Source organism: Phoca vitulina, unplaced genomic scaffold (assembly GCF_004348235.1).
Source record: "Phoca vitulina isolate PV1807 unplaced genomic scaffold, GSC_HSeal_1.0 scaffold16, whole genome shotgun sequence".
Taxonomy (NCBI): Eukaryota; Metazoa; Chordata; class Mammalia; order Carnivora; family Phocidae; genus Phoca; species Phoca vitulina.
In genome coordinates, this window is record NW_022589719.1 from 7,855,970 (window position 1) to 7,881,860 (window position 25,891).

Genomic DNA, 25,891 nt, shown 5'->3' on the forward strand with positions numbered 1-25,891 from the left:
GAGAGATAGATAGATAGATGATAGATAGATGATAGAGCTAGATGGATGACTCTTTTTTTTCTTCTCCTCTTTTTTTTTTAATTTTTTAATTGTTATGTTAATCCCCATACATTACATCATTAGTTTTAGATATAGTGTTCCATGATTCATTGTTTGTGCATAACACCCAGTGCTCCATGCAGAACGTGCCCTCCTCAATACCCATCACCAGGCTAACCCATCCTCCCACCCCCCTCCCCTCTAGAACCCTCAGTTTGTTTTTCAGAGTCCATCGTCTCTCATGGTTCATCTCCCCCTCCGATTACCCCCCCTTCATTCTTCCCCTCCTGCTACATTCTTCTTCTTCTTTTTTTCTTTCTTAACATATATTGCATTATTTGTTTCAGAGGTACAGATCTGAGATTCAACAGTCTTGCACAATTCACAGCGCTTACCAGAACACATACCCTCCCCAGTGTCCATCACCCAGTCACCCCATCCCTCCCACCCCACCCCCCACTCCAGCAACCCTCAGTTTGTTTCCTGAGATTAAGAATTCCTCATATCAGTGAGGTCATATGATACATGTCTTTCTCTTAGATGGATGACTCTTTATAATTGCTTTCTGATGATATAAGTAACACAGTCTCACTAAATACTCAAGTATTATAGATATGCAGTAAGTGTAAGTTCTCTGAAATAATTACTACTGTTAGGTATAGCTCCCTCCAATTTTTTCTATGCTTATGCCATAAATTATGCTAACATAATTTTTTTTTGAAATTGGAAACACCTTCCACTCAATTTTGCTGTACACCTAAAACTGCTCTAAAAAAATAAAGACTGTTTAAAAAATGGAAGTATCTTACACATATTGTTCTGTAAGTTTTTTCTTAATATATCAACAACTTTATGAACTATATACATTTTTAGTTTAACATCAAACTTTCTACACACTCTTAATGAATTGATCCCTTATAATAAATATCAAGTCACTCAATTTATTGTTGGTGCTCTTTCCATTAACATGGTGGGTCTGAAACTTCAGCAGGCATGAACGTCATTTGGAGAGCTTAGTAAAAATGCATAGTCCTTAAACATTGTTAAAATGTCTATGCTGCCCAGAGCAATCTACACATTCAAAGCAATCTCTATCAAAATACCATCAACATTTTTCAGAGCTGGAACAAACAATCCTAAAATTTGTATGGAACCAGAAAAGACCCCAAATAGCCAGGGCAATGTTGAAAAAGAAAGCCAAAGCTGGGAGTATCACAACACCTGACTTCAAGTTATATTACAAAGCTGTGATCATCAAGACAGCATTGTACTGTCACAAAGACAGACACATAGATCAATGGAACAGGATAGAGAGCCCAGAAATGGACCCTCAACTCTATGGTCAACTTATTTTTGACAAAGTAGGAAAGAATATCCAATGGAAAAAAGAAAGTATCTTCAATAAATGGTGCTGAGAAAATTGGACAGCCACATGCAGAAGAATGAGACTAGACCATTTCCTTACACCATATACAAAAATAGACTCAAAATGGATGAAAGACCTAAATGTGAGACAGGAATCCATCAAAATCCTAGAGACGAACACAGGCAGCAACCTCTTCAACCTCAGCTGCAGCAACTTTTTGCAAGACACGTCTCTAAAGGCAAGGGAAACAAAAGCAAAAATGAACTATTGGAACTTCATCAAGATAAAAATCTTCTGCACAGCAAGGGAAATAGTCAACAAAACTAAAAGGCAACCTACGGAATGGGAGAAGATATTTGCAAATGACATAACAGACAAAGGGCTGGTATCCAAGATCTATAAAGAATTTATCAAACTCAACACCCAAAAAACAAATTTTCCAGTCAAGAAATGGGCAGAAGACATGAACAGACACTTCTCCGAAGAAGACATACAAATGGCCAACAGACACATGAAAAAATCCTCCATATCACTTGTCATCAGGAAAATACAAATCAAAACCACAATGAGATACTACCTCACACCAGTTAGAATGGCTAAAATTAGGGGAACCCTCTTATACTGTTGGTGGAATGCAAGCTGGTTCAGCTACTCTGGAAAACAGCATGGATATTCCTCAAGAAGTTAAAAATAGAACTACCCTATGACCCAGCAATTGCACTACTGGGTATCTACCCCAAAGACACAGATGTAGTGAAAAGAAGGAGCACCTGAACCCCAATTTTCATAGCAGCAATGTCCACAATAGCCAAACTGTGGAAGGAGCCAAGATGTTCTTCAACAGATGAATGGATAAAGAAGATTCCATATACAATGGGATATTACTTAGCCATCAGAAAGGATGAATACCTACCATTTACATCGACATGTATGGAACTGGAGGGTAGTATGCTAAGTGAAATAAGTCAAGCAGAGAAAGACAATTATTATATGGCTTCACTCATATGTGGAATATAAGAAATAGCACAGAGGATCATAGGGGAACTGAGAGAAAATTGAATGGGAAGAAATCAGAGGGAGCCAAACCATGAGAGACTCTTGACTCTGGAAAACAAACTGAGGGTTGTGGAAAGGGAGGTTGGGTGGGCTGATGGGGTAACTGGGTGATGGGCATTAAGGAGGGCATGTGATGTGATGAGAACTGGGTGTTATATGCAACTAATGAATCATTGAACACTACACCAAAAACTAATGATGTATTATATGTTGACTAATTGAATTTAAACAAAAAAAATGCATATTCTTAGGCACCAAGGCTGGAGATTTTTATTCAAAAAGTCTGGACTAGAACCCATGAATTTAGGTTTTTTTAAAAAATAGACATATCTTCTTCCTCCAGGGGATTATAGATACAAATGATTTTGAGACCATATTTTGCAAAAATATTTAGCTTTCCTCTTTGTATCTTGGCAGTATAGTCCTCCTCAGTTTGGAAAGAAGCAATCTAATTTGGTGTCCAAACTTCAGAAACTCCAATTAATTGACTAGAGTGAAATAAATCTGAATATGTGACTTTGAAAAATAAATGCTAGTTGAGCTCTGAATGGACTTGCTTTAATGGCATAATAGATTTTACAGTATATGTTGGGGGTACTTCATGTATACTGTTTTAGTATATATCTTCACATATACTGTCTCCAACAATCTAACAGGTAAGCAGATCAGATGTCTGTGGCATCTCATGGATGAAACGCTTGAGTCTCAGAGGAGCTTGTGAATGTCACATGGGTAGTGGTCCAGTTTCAAGGACATCAACCTAGGTTGACTGAGTTTTGTATCAGCAACCTTCGGGTTAAATGATTTGACTGGCTCAAGTAACAAGCTCACAAGAGGAGAAATAGTCCAGGGTTACCAAGTCTCTCACTTTGCAGAAGGCATTTTCCACATGGTGGGAAACCTCTCCATTAGTAGCTCAAACCTTACATTCAGCAGTATTGTGGCTTAGAAGGAGGAAAGTTCTTCCACCCAATTTTAGTACAAAAGGAATCCCAGAGGATTCCCTGGATTCTGATTGGCCCACCATGGATGCATACCAACATCCAGACCCACCACTATAGCCAAGTGTATGGGGAGCTACAATTGGCCAGACCTGGGTCACGTGCCTAACTATGAAGCCCTATTAAAATCACAGGCAGAATAGAAGGAGATGTAGATCCTTAAAGCAAGAAGCTGGGGGCTGGACAGTTACTAGAAGAAAGGGAGAGGGTGCTGACCAGACAAAAACAGCCCATGTCTATCACAGGGCTCTCTCCACATAACACTTCCCATTTGTAGAACTATACTATTTTCAGACACTTTTACATGTATTCTCTTCATGATAAAAATCCACTGGTAGGGGTGCCTGGGTGGCTCATTCAGTTAAGTGTCTGCCTTCAGCTCAGGTCCTGATGTCGGGCTCCTGGGATGGAGCCCTATGTCCCACTCCCTGCTCAGCGGGGAGCCTGCTTCTGCCTCTCCTTCTGTCACTCTCTCTGCTTATGCTCTCTCACACTTTCTCTCTCTCTGTCAAATAAATAAAATCTTTAAAAAAAATCCATTGGTAATTAGCAAAAGCTGTTACCATCAAAATAAAAATGTCCTTTAGAAAGTTTTTTTTTTTTTTTTTTTTTTAAGATTTTATTTATTCATTTGAAAGAGAGAGTGAGTGAAAGAGCACAAGCCAGGGGAGGGGACAGAGGAAGGAGAAGCAGACTCCCAGATGAGCCCAGAGACCAACATGTGGCTCCATCCCAGGACCCGGGGATCATGACCTGAGCTGAAGGCAGATGCTTAACCAACTGAACCACTAAGGCAGCCCTAGAAAGTTTGTTTTTTAAAGATTCTACAATTGCATATGTTACATAGTTGAATGAACACAACATGCTAATTTTCTTCTTGGCGATACACACTCCAGAATAGCATATGGAAGGCTCTAAAAAGTCCTGCAGTAAAGAAACCTGTTTAGCTTATTCACCGAACCATTTTCCAAAGTAATTTTACTATGGATTTTTTCCCTTTATATATAACTATCAATTCACTTAGAACTAGAGTTCTCCAAAACTCACTGAAGGAAATGCTATACCGTTCAATTCACCAGCAAATTCTCCTTTATTAGTCATTAGTGGTAAACTTCAGCCAAGTCAAATAATTATAATTTGAAATAGGCATAGCCTGAAATAGTAGTGCTTTACTGCAAAAAATAAGGTTCACAACTAGCTTTACTACATCAGAGTGCTCCAACTCTGTCAAACAGAATTCTTTCTTTCTATGAACAACATTTTGTAATACTCCCTTTATCATTGTAAAATGAAATTCATGGATGATGTTGCCTACCTACATATACATTTTTTAAAAGATCAATGACACCTTAACTGGAATATAATAGAAATAAAAGGAAACCATTTTAAAATAAATTAACATCTATGGCAATATGTAACTGTTTAGCTATGACTACACTAGAACATCTACTGAAGAAAATCAGACCCTTGCCCTTATGCATAGAATCTCCAGGAAATGTGACAGCAACAAATACAGAATGATAAGGAGGTGTTGTATTGCTAACTCAAATATCCTGGGTGGTGTTGCCATCAATAATGTGAGTTTTTCAAAGGGTCAACTACTCTTGGTAGAGTTCTACACCGGAGAAAGGACAGTCCTCTCTATTTATGTGATGTTGCTTTGTGGGAAAAATCAGTCCATACTTTGTGTTTCTATGTAAGATTCAGTTCAATTTTAAGCTCAAATAATTATAAGCAGATTGTTTGATTTATCTACATGAAAGCCTACTTGGACATTCAAAAGTCATGCAGGACAGGGAAAATTTCTTCATACACAGGTTAGCCCACATAAAATGCAAGACATTTAGAATCCCTGGTCCCAGCCCACTGAAAGCCATCCCCCAGTAATTTGACAACCAAAATACCCCCACAAATTTTCAAAATGCTCCTCATGTTGCAGAACTATCTCCACTGAGAACCACGAAGATACAAGTTATCTTTTGGGTGGTAGCCAATTTTGTATTATAATCAAAGTATTCAGTTCTCAAAAAGAAAACTGGAAATAGAAAATTCATTGTCCTAACAATGTTTCCAGAAATTTCACAAGAGAAATATATGGGGCGTCCTTAAGCCATTATTTTCTCTATTTGGAAAATATGTTGATGTATAACTAAATCTAGTGCCCAATGGAAAATGTTACCTCTCTGTTTTTCTCTACAAAATCCTGGTCTCAACAATGAGAAAGAAACACACAAAGAACAGGGCAGGAATCACTAGTTATTGCTAGATTCCCAACCACCAAGCCTGGTGCAAAGTACATTGCATTTATTATCTCTTTAAAAGCAACTTGTAAGGAAGATATAATTTTCCTTTTTGGTGAGGTTATGGAGGCTGCTAGATCTGATAGGTCTGACTGATGCCAAACTCTGTATGGTTTTCCTTTGTCTTGAAGCACAGCAGGGGGGACAACAGCACAACACCAAGGATATGCCCAATGTTCAAATCCTAATTCTATCACTGCTATAGGAAATTGAGCAAGTCACTTAGTCTCTTTGTGCTTCAGTTTACTCACCTGTAAAATGAGAATGATAGTAGTATCTGTTTTCAGAGGATCATTATGAATATTAAATGGATTAAAACACTTAAAACTGTGCCCAGTATATAGGAAAGTCACATAATTATTAACTATAATAATAATTATCATTTCTTTTTCAGCTGCCTTAGCTAGTTTTGCACTTTCTTTCCCTGGGTCTAAGTTTATCTATAGAGGTCCACATTTCCTCCTCTGTTACAGATAATGTCTGTCACCACACCCCATTACACAGATACTGCCTGTCACCACATCCCTGGGGCATTTCACAGTTCTGATGCAGCCTCTGTCTCTCCCATCCCTGCATCCCACTTCAGTACTTCCTTTTCAAAAAGGGTGCTGGCTCCAGACACATGAAAAGATGCTCAACATCACTGATAATCAGGGAAATGTAAATCAGAGCTACAATGAGATATCACCTCACACCTGTCAGAATGGCTAAAATCAACCATACAAGAAACAACAGGTATTGGCGAGGATGTAGAGGAAGGGGAACCCACTTGCACTGTGGTGGGAATGTCAACTGGTGTAGCAGCCACTCTGGGAACCAGTATTGAGGTTCCTCAAAAGGTTAAAAATAGAACTACCCTATGATCCAGTGATTATACTATGAGGTATTTACCCAAAGAATACAAAAACACTAATTCAAAGGGATACATGCACCCTGATGTTTATAGCATCATTATCTACAATAGCCAAATTATGGAAATGGTCCAAGTGTCCATTGACTGACTGATGAATGGATAAAGAAGAAGTGGTATATATATATACAATGGAATATTACTTAGCCATCACAAAAAATGAAATCTTGCCATTTGCAATGATGTGGATGGAGCTAGAGAGTATTATGCTGAGACAAGTCAGAGAAAGACAAATACCATATGATTTACTAGTATGTGGAATTTAAGAAACAAAACAAATGAGCAAAGGGGGGAAAAAGAGAGAGAGAGAGCAAAGCAAACCAAGAAATAGACTCTTAACTACAGAGAACAAACTGATGATCACCAGAGGGCAGGTGGGTAGGGGGATGGGGGAAATAGGTGATGGGGATTAAGGAATGCACTTGTGATGAGCACTGGGTGTTGTATGGAAGTGTTGAATCACTCTATTTGTACACCTGAAACTAATATTATACTGCATGTTCACTAACTGGAATTTAAATTAAAAGTTCTATAAAAAAGTACAAATTTTTAAAAATTAAAAAAAAATTTAAAAAATGGTGCTGGCTCTAGGAGGGTACATGGTATAGAGAAATGAGCTCCCATCTCTTTCTCTAACTTGCTGGGCAACCTTGGGCAAGTCACCTCAGTCCCCCCGGCCTCCACTTGTGCATTCTTAAAGCCCAGTGACCACTAAGATCCCTTTAAGCATCATTCACCTCCTCCCATCCCATCCCTACCTGGATGAGGGAGAATTTGGGAACTAGAGAAACTGACATTTCTCTTGTTAGAAGCCTTTGTGGGGTTCATTCATTCAGTATCTGGTTTTTAAATGGCCTCAGCTACTCCCAGAAGTCAGGGTTTGTCAGTCTATTAATCTGAACCCCAGCCAGGAAAATGACTGCTACAAAGGCAGAGAGGCACCTGCTCAAAGTGGAAACCAGGCTCTCAAACAGTCTGTTGGAAAGTGTGAAGCATTTAATGATTATTATCCTTTTTATTTGCACAGCACTCTGCCTTTTATACACACACACACATGCACACTCACTCGCTCACACAGCTGTCAATCATCATAGCCCTTCTATGAGGAAAAGATTAGCGATCACCATCCAATTTTGCAGTTGAGAAAACTGAGGTACTGGGAGATTATGTAGCGCACACATGATCCCCAAGTCAGGCTCTGCTGGGACCCAGGTGAGCTGACCACTGACCAAATGTTCTTGGCACCACTGATAACAAGCAGTATGTTCAAATATTTCAGACATATCACTCAATCTTCACAACGGCCTTAAGAAATAGGTATTACCACCCCATTTGTAAACAAACTCAGAACCCCACTAGACTTAAAAATCCCCCAGGCATGGGGCCTGTCACATTTTCAGTGAACTCCCCTAAAGTTAGCTAGATTGAAAATGTCAGATTTGGGACCACCGCCAGATTATCTCTCTGTCCAGCACATACCTCCAGAGCCCCTGGGCTGAGACCATGAGGCTCTACCTGTGTGTGCAAAGCAAACAGCCTCCTGGGCAGGAGGCTCTGGGAAGCAGAGGAAGACCTGTGTTTACTGATCACCTTCTTCCCAAGTGCAGGGTCTTTACACCCTTTACTGCATCCACTCCACCAGAATTGACCTCCCTAGAGTTCCTGAAGTAATGGATTCATCCAGTTGTCACATTTTAATTTATGTGTTATGAGTACTCTTGTCAAGATCTGGGGTGAGGACAATATATCAGGGATAACTTTTTGGGAAAAAGGAACGTTAACATATCATCTGAATTCCAAGATCCAGGCTGGATTGAAAGGAGTTCTTGAGACTGGCGGGAGATGGGCCTCAGTTCAGATTGAATGTCATTAAACCTCTACACGGTGCTGTCCCTGCACAGGTGCTGCATTAAGCTCTGCCAACATAGAAATGAGGAAAGACCATCCCTGCCCTCATTCTAATAGGGAAGATGGATGGAAAGAAATATGAAGAAATGGAGGCAGCATGTCTTGTGCGCTCTGGAATCAGACAGCCTGGGTAGAATCCCTGCTCCAGCATTTCCTGTGTGACCTTGGGCACATTTCTGAACCTCTCTGTGCCTTAGTTGTTTCATCTGTAAAAGGGGAGATATGCTATTAGTCCTATGTATGTATTATTTTTGCAAGGATTAAATGACTTAATACACGTGAAGTGCTTAGAACAATCCCTAGCACAGTGACAGAAATAAATCCAAGGCATGGAATAGGGAACGGTGAATTCTTTCCAGGGCAGTGGGGGTCAGGGATGACTTCCTGGATTTGGAAGGATGACTAGGATTTTTTCCAGGAGATGGCAGAATGAGGGCAGCTGGTACTGGTACTACTACTAAGAAAAATAATTACCGTCTCTTGAGCACTTACTGTTTGCAAGCCCTGTGCTAGTGCTTGGCATGGATTATCTCATTTAATTCTTGCAATAGTAGTTCCATGAAACTAGTACTGTTATTACCATTGGAGAGATGAGAAAGTAGAGACCCAGAGAGGTTAAGTAACTCACCCAAGGCCACACAGCTGAGCTGGTATGTGACAGACAGAAGTAGGACTTGAAAATCCAGATGACGTTTGATGTCAGAACAAACATTTTACACCATTAAGCTCTATTTTAGTGGTTCTCTGTCCCACTCATGATTACTAAAAGCAACTTTCCTCATTTCAGAGTTCGACCCTTTAGAACCTACGATTCAGTCATTTGCAGAGCTTGCCTGTCAGTCTGTCTGTACTCGGCCAGCTTGTCTCCTTGGCTGATCACTGTGGTGTGGAGAGCGCTGGGCTGAGAGGGGACACCTAGTGACAGGAGAGCCTTCCAGCTTTCCTCCCAGGCCCTGCTGCAGGCACCACCCACCTTCCACCCTCTCTTTGAGCAACCCTGTGACGCCTGATGAAATAAAACCTGCCCCAACAGGAGCAAACTGTGGGCATCTGCTTCCCTGGCACTTTTAGTCTAATTGCTGCCCAATGAATATAATAGCTTCCCCACTATCTTTTCAGTAACACAAGCTCCTGAAGCCATTCAGAAAGGGCTCAACACCAATAACACTCGTCCTACTGTCTGAAGGCTGAAATCCAGTATCAGCCAGACGGTCCTAGTTTACAACTTGGTTTTCATCTCAACAACATCCCTTGGTCTTGAGTTTACTGCCCAGTTGCTAGACATCTGGAGCAGTCTGTGACATCCCCTTAATCTCTCTCCTGCTTCTCACATCCCAGGGCTGCTAAACTCAGGATAGGATCATATGGCTACTTTTTCGGCTGAACAGCAGTTGCAAACTCTAGTTGAAACCCATTTTGTTGAGCTGCTACCTATTGACCTTGAAGAGGCAATTGGCTACAATTGTTCCAGGTTTGAGTTTGGAGGCCAGATGGAGGGGTTCATCAAATTAGACCTGCTAATGCAGTTGGCAAATGTGGATCCAACACTGGAACGTGCCTGCATGTAGCACGTTGCCTTTATCCTAGGTCTGGCAAGGAGCCAAGAGAAAACCCAGCTCCTGAAAACTAAATCTCAGGTCCCTCAGTGTTTTGGTTATCTATTGCAAGGAAACAAAACAGACCACTCCAGAACTTAGTGGCTTGAAACAACAGATATTTTGTTTCTGTTATTTCTCACATTCTTGTGGGTCCACTGGACTCAACAAAGCAGTTCATCTGCTGTCTCGCTTGGGGTCTCTCATGTGGCTGAGATAGTGAGGATAGTGGCTGGGCTCAAGTCATCTGGAATATCCAAGGTAACACCTCTCATGTCTGGCGCCTTGGCAGGGCACGCTGGAAGATTGGGCTCCACTGGGACCCTGGGGCAGGTAAGGCCCATCTCTCTGTACAGTCTCGGGGCCTTCCTTTCACATGGAGTCTTTATGAAATCTGAGTAGCTGGACTTACTACGTCATGGCCCAGGGGTTCCAAAAGTAGAAGCTGTCAGTCCTTATAGGCTCAGAACTGGCACAATGTCGCTTCTGCTACATTCTACTGGTGAAAGTCATAGGGCCAGCCCATATTCAGGGAGGGAATTTACAAGAGTGAGAATATTGCATGATTGATTCAGTGGAAGCCATCTTTGGAGAGTAGCTATTACACTCTCCAGAGTGTATGCATCCATCAATATAAACAAGTGCAGAACCACAGTCCCTTATGTAAGTATACGTTCATCTTTTTACACAGCTGCCATTTGTTTTGTGTTTACCATAGGTTAGCCACTACGCTAAATGGGTTATATCACAGTCTCTTTCAGGCTCACAAAAACTGAGAGCTGGTCATTAGTACCACTATGTTACAAATGAACAAACTAAGACCAGACAGGTTGAGTAAACCTCTCTAAGTTATCCAGCTAGTAACTGGTAGAGCTAGGGTTAAATCTAAGATCTGTATGCCTGCAAAAATCTGTTTGTTTCTCATATACACAGACACAAGTCACAGTGTTGTCCTTTCTTATCATTCTGGTACAGTAAAAAGCCACACTTGGCCAAGCTGAGGCTGTTGGTGTTTTGCCTGAGAGCCCAAGGATGTGGAGGGTGAATGTGGCTACATGCTCAAAAGATTTCACTCTAGGCTTGTCAGGCTTTCCACACTGGGTTCCTGCCATCCTACACTTGTATGCTTTTGATGAACTCAGGTCCTGGGCAAAAGACCTTTGGTTCTGGTTAGTGTATTCTTGCTGCTGTCCTGAACCTGTGAATTCAGCTCCTTGGCTAGATCCTGACCATTACTGCCTGGCTTTCCCAGTCTTTGACCCCTCTCATCGTTACCTGGGTCCTTAATCCCTACTACTGGCAATTCCAAAGTATAGGATTTTCCTGCCCAGACCTGAGCTACCTGCCTGATTTACCTGACTTTGATGAACTTGATCCATACCCATTTAACCAGATAGACCTCTGTTTCTGGTCTACTTGGATCTGTTCTTTCCTTCCTTCCTTGCTCAGTCAGTAGTTGTTTATTGAGGGCATTTCATGTCTAAGGTCTTATTCCAGGCACTGGAGATGTGGCAGGGACCAAATTGACATGTATCCTGTCCTCATGACCTTTCAATTCAAGTCTGGGGGACAATGAATAAATAAGCAAAATTATGAATGCTTATGAAAAAACAGGAAGAAAAGGAAGTGCAAGAAGATAATTTAGTATGCATGGAAAGAGGGTGTTCTAAACAGGGCTGTTGAGAAGGCCTTCTCTGAGGAGGGGATACTGGAGCAGAGCCAGGATCCTTCTGGATAAGAAGGAACCAGCCTGTGGGAGGCTGAAAAAGTGATCATTTTAGGCAGAGGGAACACTAAGTACAAAGGAAAAGAGGTTGACATATTAGGAGCCATGCCAGTGGGGTTGTAGAGGAGTGCGGGAGGAGAGAATTATCACACTTTGCTGGTTCCAACATGCTGATCTTCCATCCTAAATTTCATTGGGATGAAAGTGGTCTACAACAGAGAACACTCAGGGACAGCTGAGCTCCTCTAGGCTGGGTTGAAGACCCTTCCTATCTGATTTCACTTTCTATAGTTCCCACTTAGTTGCTTTTATAAAATTGTTTTGATTTTTCCTATTTGTCTGTCTCCTTTATTAAATTGTGAATTATTCCCTCTCTTCCTACAAAATGTTCACCACAATGTCTGTTCAGTAAATATTTGTTGACAGAAGGAAAAAAGGCATGAAAGAAGGACAGATGTTTGGTAATTAACCTGTTCCAATCCTGTCATTTGTCATCTCTGGTTTTACAAATCAAGTTTCATAAAATTAACCATCTCATTTCTGAGTATTCGCAAGGTTGTTAGCAAAACTTTCAGATGAGCTGGCAGCTAGTTTCTCTACTTTGTTTTTACTTTTTCTACTTCTTAGAAAGATGCTGAGATTCTGACATGTGATACAGAATGAGAATAATCATTTATTCTTCCTAAACTCCCCAATTGTGGAGAACTTTCATGCAAAGTCCCAGCTCTGTCCATCACTTCTGGAGCCAGTCTATGGTCCTTTACTACTTGCTGAACAGTAGTGGATTTCAATCTTTCCCTCTGGATCTTTCCACCTATATTGAGACTTCCTATCCCTTCCTAAAGGCAGAAGTTTCATGGAGAGGAGAGAAGGAGAATTTGACTAAGGCCAATTTGATTTCAGTTAACTGGATGAGTGAAGATCTAGTTCAAATCAAGGATCAAAGTGGGGCTTTGTATTCTTTACAAATTTCACAGCAATGCTACTTCTTCATAAAACTATGAAAGTCAACTCAACAAATACTTACTGAGCACATTTTGTCCCGAGTACTGAGCATATAATGGTAAACATGATAGACACAACCCATACCCAAATTAGAAAAGAGGTAGTAACTACAAAGAATGGAAAAATTCCACAGTGCTATGGAGAGGCATAGGATGAGCACATAGCCCTGTGAATCAGTCAGGGTAGGCCAGGTTATGCTGTGGCAAAAAAAAAAAAAAAAAAAAAAAATCCACAAATTTCAATGGCTTAAGACAGTAGGGATTTGTTTCTCATTCATAGTACAAGTCCAAAGCAGGCTGGCAAGGGATCCAAGCTAATGGAACAACCAGTAATAACAGAGGGAATACAGCTCAGGAGGGTCTTGAACTACCAATGAAATGCTATAGCCCAGAAATGATACATGTCACTTCTTATCAGAACACATTAGCTAAATCCAGTCACAGTTCTACCTAAACAGAAGGGGTCCAGGACCCCTCCTACGTGCACAGGAAATGATGTCTAAGCTGAAGGATGAGTAGGAGTAAGGTAGAAAGGAAAACATGAGATTTCAGGCAGGGTGAAGAGCAGGAAAAATAGCTTGGGGGCAAAGAAGAGAATATTACTTTGGAGGACATAGTGTGGAGAATGAAGGGTGGGGAAGAAAAAAAGGATCCTTGGTTATTACTGTAGGATTTAAAACATCATAGATATCTCTCATACGAAAGAAACAGCCTTCAATAAATCAGTTGACAACTCATTCATTCACTCACTTAAATCAGGTATGTACCCTTTCCAATCTTATTTTATCTCAAGGACTTTTAGTTGTTCTTCCAGTATTCCTTCAATGGTTTTATCATATTCTCTGTGTGGGCAGATGGCTATAAAAATACTCAGCAATTTCTTCAATGCTAACTCCATGACTTTATTACAATATTTTACTCAACAAAGAACTTTAGAAACAAGTTTTAACCTCCATTAGTCACAAAGAAATTATCAGAATTCAAGAAAGTAAGAGAGGAAAGTGATCTCTCCGAGTGAGTGACCACCTTAAATATCTGCAAACCAAGCCCTCTGCAGATACAAGCAATAGGACTCATCTTCTGAACAGGGATTTAACCGATCTATGATTTTCCTGTTATCAGTTTATGAGGCCACCAGGTAATTTCCATAGGCTTGCATCAGAAGAACAAGAAGTTCCAGAAAATAATATCTCACTGAAGAATTTCAGTATATTTATTCAGTCTTTCTTTTATCAAATACTTACTGAGAACATGCTGTATACCAGACCTAGGCACTTAAAATACAGGCGTGAACAAAACAAAGTCCCTGCCCCCACATGGAACTGACAATCTAGTGAGGGAGACAGATAATGAACAAATAAATATGTATTGCATCAGATGGCGGTAAGTGCCAGGGATAAAAATAAAGTAGGGTAAGGAACATAGGGACTCCAAGAATGGTTAGGGAAGGCCTCTAACATGATCTTAAGGGAATGAAGAAGGATATCTGAGAGAACAGCTAAGAGAAGGCAAAGGAAAAGACAAGAGCAAAAAGCTTTGGAAGAGAATCATCCTTGGAATGTTCACAGAACCACAGGAGGGCCAATATGGCTAGAGCAGTGTAAGCCATGAGGAAAGAAGTAAGATATTTCTAAGAGATAGGAGAGGGAGACAGATAATGTCTCTTCACTGTAAGGATTTTTGCTATAAGTCAGAGTGAAGTAGAAAGCTGGTGAAGGATTTTGAGCAAAGAGTGGTATGACGTGATTTGGGTTTCAAAAGTATGACTCTTGCTGCTGTGTTGAGAACAGAATTGGGGGCCTTCAAGGATGAAAACAAAGATCAACAAAACTAAAAGGCAACCTACAGAATGGAAGAAGATATTTGCAAATAACATACGATGAAGGGCTAGTAACCAAAATATATAAAGAAATCCTACAACTCGATATACAAAACCCAAATTATCCAATTAAAAAATGGGCAGAAGACATGAAGAGACATTTCTTAAAAGAAGACATCCAGACGGCCAACAGACAAATGAAAAGATGCTCAACATCACTCATCATCAGGGAAATGCAAATCAAAACTAATATGAGATATCACCTCATACCTGTTAGAATGGCAAAATCAACAACATGAGAAACAACAGATGCTGGTGAGGATATGGAGAAAGGGGAACCTTCTTACACTGTTGGTGGGAAATCAACTTGATGGAGCCACTGTGGAAGACAGTATGTAGCTCCCTCAAAAAATTAAAATAGAACTACCCTATGATCTAGGAATTGCACAACTGGGTATTTATCTCCCCCCCCAATACAAAAACACTAATTCAAATGTATACATGCAACTCTATGTTTATAGCAGCATTATTTACAATAGCCAAATTATGGAAGCAGCCCAAGTGTTCACTGATAGATGAATGGATAAAGAAGAGTGGCATATATATACAATGGAATATTATTTAGCCATCGAAAAGAATGAAATTGTGCCATTTGCAACAACATGGATAGAGCTAGAGAATATAATGCTAAGCAAAATAAGTCCGTCAAAGACAAATACCATATGATCTCACTCATATGTGGAATTTAAGAAACAAAACAACGGAACAAAGGGAAAAAAAGAGAGAGAGAGGCAAACCAAGAATCAGACTCTTAACTATAGAGAACAAACTGATGGTTACCAGAGGGGAGGTGGGTGGGGGGGATGAGTGAAATAGGTGATGGTGATAAAAGAGTACACTTATCATGATGAAAAACAAAGTAAAATTATTTTTAAAAAGAGAATGAAAACAAAGAGATTCCTTGGGTCTATTTTAGATGAGAAATAATTGCAATTGGCCTAGGGTAGTAGCAGTGGGTGTAGGGATGAGTGGTCAGATTCTGGTTCTATTCTGAAGGAAAAGCAGAGTATCTGATACGGGATTATATATGGTGTGTGAGGGAAAGAGTAACGTATGACCCCAAGGTTTCCATCCTGAGCAACTGGAAGGATGGAATTGTCATTTACTGAAATGGGAAAAGATAAGAGCCCAATTTTTGACATGTGAAATTTAAAATGTCTATTAGACAATCAAGTCAAAATATTAGGTAGGTAGCTGGATATATGAGTCTAGATGTCTGGGATGTGAACAGTCTGGAAATGTGTATGTAGCTAAAGGAAAAGCATTGTGTAACTCTTAGGTGAACTAGTTATACTTTAGATTTTATACTGTTCTTTACTAGATTAGAGTTTATGAGAAGGAAGCAGAATGTTGCAGGGGAACAAAGTTCTCCAAAAGAGTTAAAAGTAGTTCTTATACTACAACACTGGGAACACTGAGATATTGATTTCTTGAGGTCAGTGAGTGAAGACTGGTATTTGAATAGCTCAAAATTAACTGAAATATATTTTTCTAAACTTGGTCAAGACCAGCACAGCCCAAACCATTCCGTTTTATTCCATTCCACAACTTGTCAAGCACTATCAGTACCTCTATAAAGATGAAGTTTATAAATTTTTGCTTCAAGAAACTCAGGATTAGAGGGGATCCACAGCAGACCTTGAAGTAGGTGCAAGATGAAGCAAGAGGGCGACCATAGCCAACTCTTCTTCCGCGGTCTCCAGAGCCACTCCCATGAGAAGATGAAGCTGCGAAAGAGAAAATCAACTTTGTACCTCAGCCCCCAGAAGAGCACTGAGTGCCGCAGAGATTTGGATTCCTAGATTTGCCCAAGCACTTCTGTCTGCTGTAGAAGACATCAGACTCTACTCATTAATGAAGCAACTAGAAAATCAGCAAATGGCAAGATGGGTATTTTTTTGCCAGTTATGCTCTTGGTTCACATGGTATTGCTTGGTATTGCTTGTAAGAACTCTTACAAACACCATGGAAACTGTTCTCACTATAATTGCTCTTTTTTACTATCCTTTGGAAGGTTCAAAGTCTATGAACAGTGTCAAATACTTGTCCCTGGTGGCACTTACCTTCATAATTCGTCCCACAGCTATCATTCCATGGATACCTTTGGTCTTCAGACATTTCTGGCAAGAACAGAAAAAGCTTGACCTTATTCTGCATCAGTTTTTACCTATAGGATTTGTCACTTTGAGTTTGTCTCTGATAATTGATTGTATTTTTTTTTTTTTTTTTTTTTGGTCAATGGACCCTGTTTCACTATAACTTTTTGAAATTTACTGTGCTTCAGAATTTGGGAACATTTTATGGTTCTCATCCATGGCATTGGTACTTCAGTCAAGGATTTCCAGCTGTCTGGGGTACTCACCCTTCTTTTTCTTTTTAAAATTTTTTATTGTTATGTTAATCACCATATATTACATCATTAGTTTTTGATGTAGTGTTCCATGATTCATTGTTTGTGCATAACACCCAGTGCTCCATGCAGAACGTGCCCTCTTTAATACCCATCACCAGGCTAACCCATTCTCCCACCCCCCCTCCCCTCTAGAACCCTCAGTTTGTTTTTCAGAGTCCATCGTCTCTCATGGTTCATCTCCCCCTCCAATTCCCCCCCCTTCATTCTTCCCCTCCTGCTATCTTCTTCTTTTTTTATTTTTATTTTTTCCTTAACATATATTGCATTATTTGTTTCAGAGGTACAGATCTGTGATTCAACAGTCTTGCACAATTCACAGCACTCACCATAGAACATACCCTCCCCAATGTCTATCACCCAGCCACACCATCCCTCCGACCCCCCACCACTCCAGCAACCCTCAGTTTGTTTCCTGAGATTAAGAATTCCTCATATCAGTGAGGTCATATGATACATGTCTTTCTCTGATTGACTTATTTCACTCAGCATAATACCCTCCAGTTCCATCCACGTCATTGCAAATGGCAAGATTTCATTCCTTTTGATGGCTGCATAATATTCCATTATATATATACACCACATCTTCTTTATCCATTCATCTGTCGATGGACATCTTGGCTCTTTCCACAGTTTGGCTATTGTGGACATTGCTGCTATAAACATTGGGGTGCACGTACCCCTTCGGATCCCTACATTTGTATCTTTGGGTACTCACCCTTCTTTTTTTTTTTTTAATTTTTTATTGTTATGTTAATCACCATACATTACATCATTAGTTTTTGATGTAGTGTTCCATGTTCCAGTAGTGCAATTGCTGGATCGTATGATAGCTCTATTTTCAACTTTTTGAGGAACCTCCATACTGTTTTCCAGAGTAGTTGCACCAGCTTGCATTCCCACCAACAGTGTAGGAGGGTTCCCCTTTCTCTGCATCCCCACCAACATCTGTCGTTTCTTGACTTGTTAATTTTAGCCATTCTGACTGGTGTGAGGTGGTATCTCATTGAGGTTTTGATTTGGATTTCCCTGATGCCGAGCGATGTTTAGCACTTTTTCATGTGTCTGTTGATCCTCTGCATGTCTTCTTTGGAAAAATGTCTATTCATGTCTTCTGCCCATTTCTTGATTGGATTCTTTGTTCTATGGGTATTGAGTTTGATAAGTTCTTTATAGATATTGGATACTAACCCTTTATCTGATACGTCATTTGCAAATATCTTCTCCCATTCTGTCGGTTATCTTTTGGTTTTGTTGACTGTTTCGTTTGCTATGCAAAAGCTTTTTATCTTCCCAATAGTTCATTTTTGCCCTTGCTTCCCTTGCCTTTGGTGATGTTTCTAGGAAGAAGTTGCTGTGGCTGAGGATGAAGAGGTTGTTGCCTGTGTTCTCCTTTAGGATTTTGATGGACTCATGTCTCACATTGAGGTCTTTCAACCATTTGGAGTCCATTTTTGTGTGTGGTGTAAGGAAATGGTCCAGTTTCATTCTTCTGCATGTGGCTGTCCAATTTTCCCAACACCATTTGTTGAAGAGACTGTCTTTTTTCCATTGGACATTCTTTCCTGCTTTGTCAAAGATTAGTTGACCGTAGAGTTGAGGGCCCATTTCTGGGCTCTCTATTCTGTTCCATTGATCTATGTGTCTGTTTTTGTGCCAGTACCATACTGTCTTGATGATGACAGTTTTGTAATAGATCTGGAAGTCCGGAATTGTGATGCCGCCAGCTTTGCTTTTCTTTTTTAACATTCCTCTGGCTATTCGGGGTCTTTTCTGGTTCCATACAAATTTTAGCATTATTTGTTCCATTTCTTTGAAAAAAGCGGATGGTATTTTGATGGGGATTGCATTGAATGTGTAGATTGCTCTAGGTAGCATTGACATCTTCACAATATTTGTTCTTCCAATCCATGAGCATGGAATGTTTTTCCATTTCTTTGTGTCTTCCTCAATTTCTTTCATGAGTATTTTATAGTTTTCTGAGTACAGATTCTTTGCCTCTTTGGTTAGATTTATTCCTAGGTATCTTATGGTTTTGGGTATAATTGTAAATGGGATCGACTCCTTAATTTCTCTTTCTTCTGTCTTGTTGTTGGTGTATAGGAATGCCACTGATTTCTGTGCATTGATTTTATATCTTGCCACTTTACTGGATTCCCGTATGAGTTCTAGCAGTTTTGGGGTGGAGTCTTTTGGGTTTTCCACATAAAGTATCATATCATCTGCAGAGAGTGAGAGTTTGACTTCTTTGCTGATTTGGATGCCTTTTATTTCTTTTTGTTGTCTGATTGCTGTGGCTAGGACTTCTAATACTATGTTGAATAGTAGTGGTGATAGTGGACATCCCTGCCGTGTTCCTGACCTTAGGGGGAAAGCTCTCAGTTTTTCCCCATTGAGTATGATATTCGCTGTGGGTTTTTCATAGATGGCTTTTATGATATTGAGATATGTACCCTCTATCCCTATACTCTGAAGAGTTTTGATCAAGAAAGGATGCTGTACTTTGTCAAATGCTTTTTCTGTATCTATTGAGAGGATCATACGATTCTTGTTCTTTCTTTTGTTAATGTATTGTATCACGTTGATTGATTTGTGGATGTTGAACCAACCTTGCAGGCCAGGAATAAATCCCACTTGGTCACGGTGAATAATCCTTTTAATGTACTGTTGGATCCTATTGGCTAGTATTTTGGTGAGAATTTTTGCATCCATGTTCATCAAGGATATTGGTCTGTAATTCTTTTTGATGGGGTCTTTGTCTGGTTTGGGGATCAAGGTAATGGTGGCCTCATAAAACAAGTTTGGAAGTTTTCCTTCCATTTCTATTTTTTGGAGCAGTTTCAGAAGAATAGGTATTAATTCTTCTTTAAATGTTTGGTAGAATTCCCCTAGGAAGCCATCTGGCCCTGGGTTTTTGTTTTTTGGGAGATTTTTGATGACTGCTTCAATTTCCTTAGTGGTTATAGGTCTGTTCAGGTTTTCTATTTCTCCTTGGTTCAGTTTTGGTAGTTGAACATCTCTAGGAATGCATCCATTTCTTCCCGATTATCTAATTTGCTGGCATATAGTTGCTCATAATATGTTCTTATAATTGTTTGTATTTCTTTGGTAATGGCTGTGATTTCTCCTCTTTCATTCATGATTTTGTTGATTTGGGTTATTTCTCTTTTCTTTTTGATAAGTCTGGCCAGGGGTTTATCAATCTTGTTAATTCTTTCAGAGAACCAGCTCCTAGTTTCGTTGATCTGTTCTACTGTTCTTTTGGTTTCTATTTCACTGATTTCTGCTCTGATCTTTATTATTTCTCTTCTCCTGCTGGGTTTAGACTTTATTTGCTGTTTTTTCTCTAGCTCCTTTAGGTGTAGGGTTAGGTTGTGTATTTGAGACCTTTCTTGTTTCTTGAGAAAGGCTTGTATTGCTATACACTTTCCTCTTAGGACCGCCTTTGCTCCATCCCAAAGATTTTGAACAGTTGTGGTTTCATTTTCATTGGTTTCCATGAATTTTTTAAATTCTTCTTTAATTTCCTGGCTGACCCATTCATTCTTTAGTAGGATGCTCTTTAGCCTCCATGTATTTGAGTTCTTTCCGAATTTCCTCTTCTGATTGAGTTCTAGTTTCAAAGCATTGTGGTCTGAAAATATGCAGGGAATAATCCCAATCTTTTGGTACTGGTTGAGACCTGATTTGTGACCTAGGATGTGATCGATTCTGGAGAAAGTTCCATGGGCACTAGAGAAGAATGTGTATTCCGTTGCTTTGGGATGGAATGTTCTGAATATATCTGTGAAGTATTTGGTCCAGTGTGTCATTTAAAGTCTTTATTTCCTTGTTGATCTTTTGCTTAGATGATCTGTCCATTTCAGTGAGGGGGGTGTTAAAGTCCCCCACTATTATTGTATTGTTGTCAATGTGTTTCTTTGCTTTTGTTATTAATTGGCTTATATAATTGGCTGCTCCCATGTTAGGGGCATAGATATTTACAATTGTTAGATCTTCTTGTTGGATAGACCCTTTAAGTAGGATATAGTGTCCTTCCTCGTCTCTTATTACAGTCTTTGGTTTAAAATCTAATTTGTTTGATAGAAGGATTGCCACCCCAGCTTTCTTTTGATGTCTGTTAGCATGGTAAATGGTTTTCCACCCACTTACTTTCAATCTGGGGGTGTCTTTGGGTCTAGAATGAGTCTCTTGCAGACAGCATATCGATGGGTCTTGTTTTTTTAATCCAATCTGATATCCTGTGTCTTTTGATTGGGGCATTTAGCCCATTTACATTCAGGGTAACTATTGAAAGATAGGAATTTAGTGCCATTGTATTGCCTGTAAGGTGACTGTTACTGTATATTGTCTGTGTTCCTTTCTGGCCTATGTTGCTTTTAGGCTCTCTCTTTGCTTAGAGGACCCCTTTTAATATTTCTTGTAGGGCTGGTTTCATGTTTGCAAATTCCTTTAGTTTGTGTTTGTCCTGGAAGCTTTTTATCTCTCCTTCTATTTTCAATGACAGCCTAGCTGGATATAGTATTCTTGGCTGCATATTCTTCTCATTTAGTGCTCTGAATATATCATGCCAATCCTTTCTGGCCTGCCAGGTCTCTGTGGATAGGTCTCTTGCCAATCTAATGTTTCTACCATTGTAGGTTACATATCTCTTGTCCTGAGCTGCTTTCAGGATTTTCTCTTTGTCTCTGAGACTTGTAAGTTTCACTATTAGATGTTGAGGTGTTGACGTATTTTTATTGATTTTGAGAGGGGTTCTCTGTGCCTCCTGGATTTTGATGCCTGTTTCCTTCCTCAAATTAGGGAAGTTCTCCACTATAATTTGCTCCAATATACCTTCTGCCCCCCTCTCTCTTTCTTCTTCTTCTGGGATCCCAGTTATTCTAATGTTGTTTTGTCTTATGGTATTGCTTATCTCTCGAATTCTGCCCTCATGATTCAGTAGTTATTTCTCTTTTTCTCAGCTTCTTTATTTTCCATCATTTTGTCTTCTATATCACTGATTCTCTCTTCTGCCTCATTTATCCTAGCAGTCAGCGCCCCCATTTTTTGATTGCACCTCATTAATAGCCTTTTTGATTTCAACTTGGTTAGATTTTTAGTTCTTTTATTTCTCCAGAAAGGGTTTCTCTAATAACTTCCATGCTTTTTTCAAGCCCAGCTAGTATCTTTAAAATCATGATTCTGAACTCTAGCTCCGACATCCTACTAATGTCCATATTGAGTATGTCCCTGGCAGTTGGTACTACCTCTTGTTCTTTTTGTTGAGGTGATTTTTTCCATCTTGTCATTTTGTCCAGAGGAGAATAGATGAATGAGAGAACAAAATGCTAACAGGGTAACAATGTCTCCAGAAAATATACTCTAAACAAATCAGAAAAGACCTGAAACCAGGGAAAAGAAAGGGAAAGAAAGAAAAAAGAAAAAGAGAAAAAAAAAAGAAAAAGAAAAAGATAAAAACAAACAAAAACAGAACAAAACAAAAAAAAAACAGAATATGATCAAATATGATCAGGCTGGTGCATAGATCAGTGTCACACACTAGATTTTGGGTGTATTTTGGTCTGTTAGAAGAAAGTGCATCCCAAAATTTTAAAGAAAGAAAAACTTATATACGTACAAAAATAAGGGTTGATACGATGAAGGGATGGAATATGACTGTAAAGATGAAAATTATAAAAAATTTTATAAAAGGAATTGATAAGAAGTTGTTTGAAAAAAGAAAGAAGAGGATTTAAAAAAGAAAAAGAAAAAAAAAGGGAGAGAATGTGATCAGGCAGGAGACTAGAACAAAGCCATACACTAGAGATTTAGGGTATTTTGATCTGTTAGAAGAAACTGTATCTCAAAATTTTATAGAGAGAACAACTTATATATATATATATATATACATATATGCCAAAAATAAGGGTAAGTACTATGAAGGGATAGAATATGACTCTAAAAATGAAAAATAAAAAAAAAATTTTAAAGGGATTGATAAGATGTTGGTTGAAAAGGGGAAAAAGAAAAATTCAAAAAAAAAAGAAGACAGTTAAAAAAAATTAACTTTGAAAGACTAAAGAATCATGGTAAAAAAGCCATGGATTCTATGTGCAGTATTCCCCTAGCTCTGGAGTTCTGCCGTTCTCACTGATCGGGAAACTTGGTCTTGGCTGGCTGTTCTTGCTGATCTTCTGTGGGAGGGGCCTGTTGCCGTGGTTCCCAAATGTCTTTGCCGGAGGCGGAATTGCCCTGCCCTTGCCGGTCCGGGCTAAGTAATCTGCTCGGGTTTGCTCTCCAGAGCTTTTGTTCCCTGCAAGCTTTCCGTACAGCTTTGGAGACAGAGAGTGTAAATGGCGGCCTCCCAATCTCCGCCTGGAGGAGCCGAGAACTCGGGGTCCCGCTCCTCAGTGAGCCCCCAGAGAAAAGCCGTCAGTCACTCCCGTCTCTCCGGTCTCCGGCCGCACTCCGTGCTCACCCGGCCTATGACCGAGCATTTCTATCTCTGGCACCCGACCCCGTGTGGAGTCTCCAAACCCAGCAGATCCCTGCGGTGCGCTCCCGCGCCGCTCCTCCCGGGGGAGGAAGGGGAGTCTCCCCGATCTGCCACTTGTTGGGTCCCTGCTGGAGGAGCAGGGGCCCGACTGTGCCGCGGATCATGGTTTATGGCAACCCCGAGCTGAGAGCCCGCGCCTCGGCTCTGTCTCTGCAGCCGGCTTCCCTGCTCCAATCCCTGGGAGCTCTGCCGCATTCAGGCACCCCTGGTCTTTCTGTGACCCCGAGGGTCCTGAGACCACACTGTCCCACAAGGGTTCCACCCACCGCTCAGCCACCGGAGTGACGTCCCTCAGCAGAGCCGACTCCTAAAAGTTCCGATTTTGTGCTCCGCTGCTCTCTCACTTGCCAGAAGTGGCCGACGGAGGCCCCCTCCCCCTCCCATCTATCCTCCCAAATATCGCCTCGGATTCACTTCTCCGCACGTCCTACCTTCCAGAAAGTGGTTGCTTTTCTGTTCAGAGAGTTGCTGCTATTCTTTTCTTCGATCTCCTGTTGAGTTCGTAGGTGTTCAGAATGGTTTGATCCCCATCCAGCTGAATTCCTGGGACCAGACGAAATCCAGGTCTCCTACTCCTCCACCATCTTGCTCCACCCCCCTCACCCTTCTTTATTCATGGCTGCTTTCTGGCCCCAAATAGGTACCGAATTACTTTTGGTAACTGTGCTGTGGACACTGCTAGTTTATAGCATGTTGAGCCACAAAGAATTCAGGTTTAGCTATCCAGTCTTACCATTTTGTATGGTGTTTTGTGGGTACTTACTAAACCACCTGAAAACATTGAAGAAACCAGCTCTCAGTTTCCTGTTTTTATCGAATATGCTCCTCACCCTCTATACTGGTTTAGTTCATCAGTGAGGTACTCTTGATGTCATGACTCATATTCAAGAACTCTGTTACAATAATCCCAATAAATCTTCAGCTTCCATATTTATAATGATGCCTTGGCACTCTACTCCTTATTATAGCCATGTCCACTACCCACTTCCAGTGAGATTTCTCCAATGTCCCCCAGAGCTGACTGGAAAAAGTCAGTACCTTAATGAAGCAGATATCTTCTATCTGAATCCCTTAAACTGGTTAAAGAGTTTCACAATGACTCAACATTGCCTACTCACTTGATCATCTTCAGCATTTCAGAGGAGGAAACAAGTGCTTTTCCTAATTTCAAGCAACTATGAGAGAACAGCTGTGTTCTTCCACACTCACTTGTCAGAAGGTTGAACTGGAAGTCACATATATGTCTATGAATGGAAATTAAAAGGGACACTCAACAGAAGATAAACTGCGTTTAAATCTTTCCTAAAGAAATAGACATTGCTGGGCACAAATATTCAGATGCTGCATAAATATGCCCGTAAAACCTGGGTAAGATTCGTGGAACTAGCAAAAAGCCACTGAACTTCTTTACCAAATATCACTACTGAGGAAATGTATGAAAAATATCACAAAGTATAAAATATATTAATACAAATGCCAGATTTTAAATAAAGACCTTTAGTTTTCCTCAGAAAAAGAAAAAAGAAACTCAGGATTAAGTGGCCATTCTTGGTGAAATATCCCACCTAGAGGGTACTTCTTGGTCAGGTCAGTTCTTAAGGAGTTCAAAGGAGTCTTCAAACAAGATTTGTGTCCACAGATGAGTCCAGCAATAAGAAAAGCTGCAATCTTCCCACTGGATAACTGTAACATTTGAAACATCCTGCTATAATGACAACATTTTAAAAAGAAAGTGGCACTTTTTCATTCCAGAACTGTCCCCATTGAAGTACAAATGAAGTATCCCAATGCACAGGGAAAGTGATTCTCATTGCTAATTAAATAAATAAAAAGTAAAGTAACACAGAAATACTATTTTACACCCATTAAATGAGCATGAAGAAAACATCAGTGATAACATTTACAGATACTAAAATTGTAGGAATATTCCAGGCTTATGGAAACAGTAGAAAAGTGATTTGGTACTATCTTTGGTTAAGTACTATGTCATTACATATTTTGGTAGTTTGGATGATCAGACCCAATTTTTCTCCTTTCTCCTTGGTCCCTCTCTCCAAAGGTGGAGTGCATGTCCCTGACCCTCACTTTAGCGTCAGCCTTGTGAATTGTTTTCACTAATGGGGTATTAGCAAGGGTGATAGGAATTGGGGTTTGCCATG

The 25,891-nt window shown here is 40.1% G+C and overlaps 1 pseudogene; it reads left to right on the forward strand.

Annotated features, from left to right (window-relative positions):
- LOC116638603 overlaps window positions 1-25,016 on the forward strand; it is a 53,045-nt pseudogene extending 28,029 nt beyond the window's left edge.
- The last annotated feature ends 875 nt before the right edge of the window (window positions 25,017-25,891 follow it).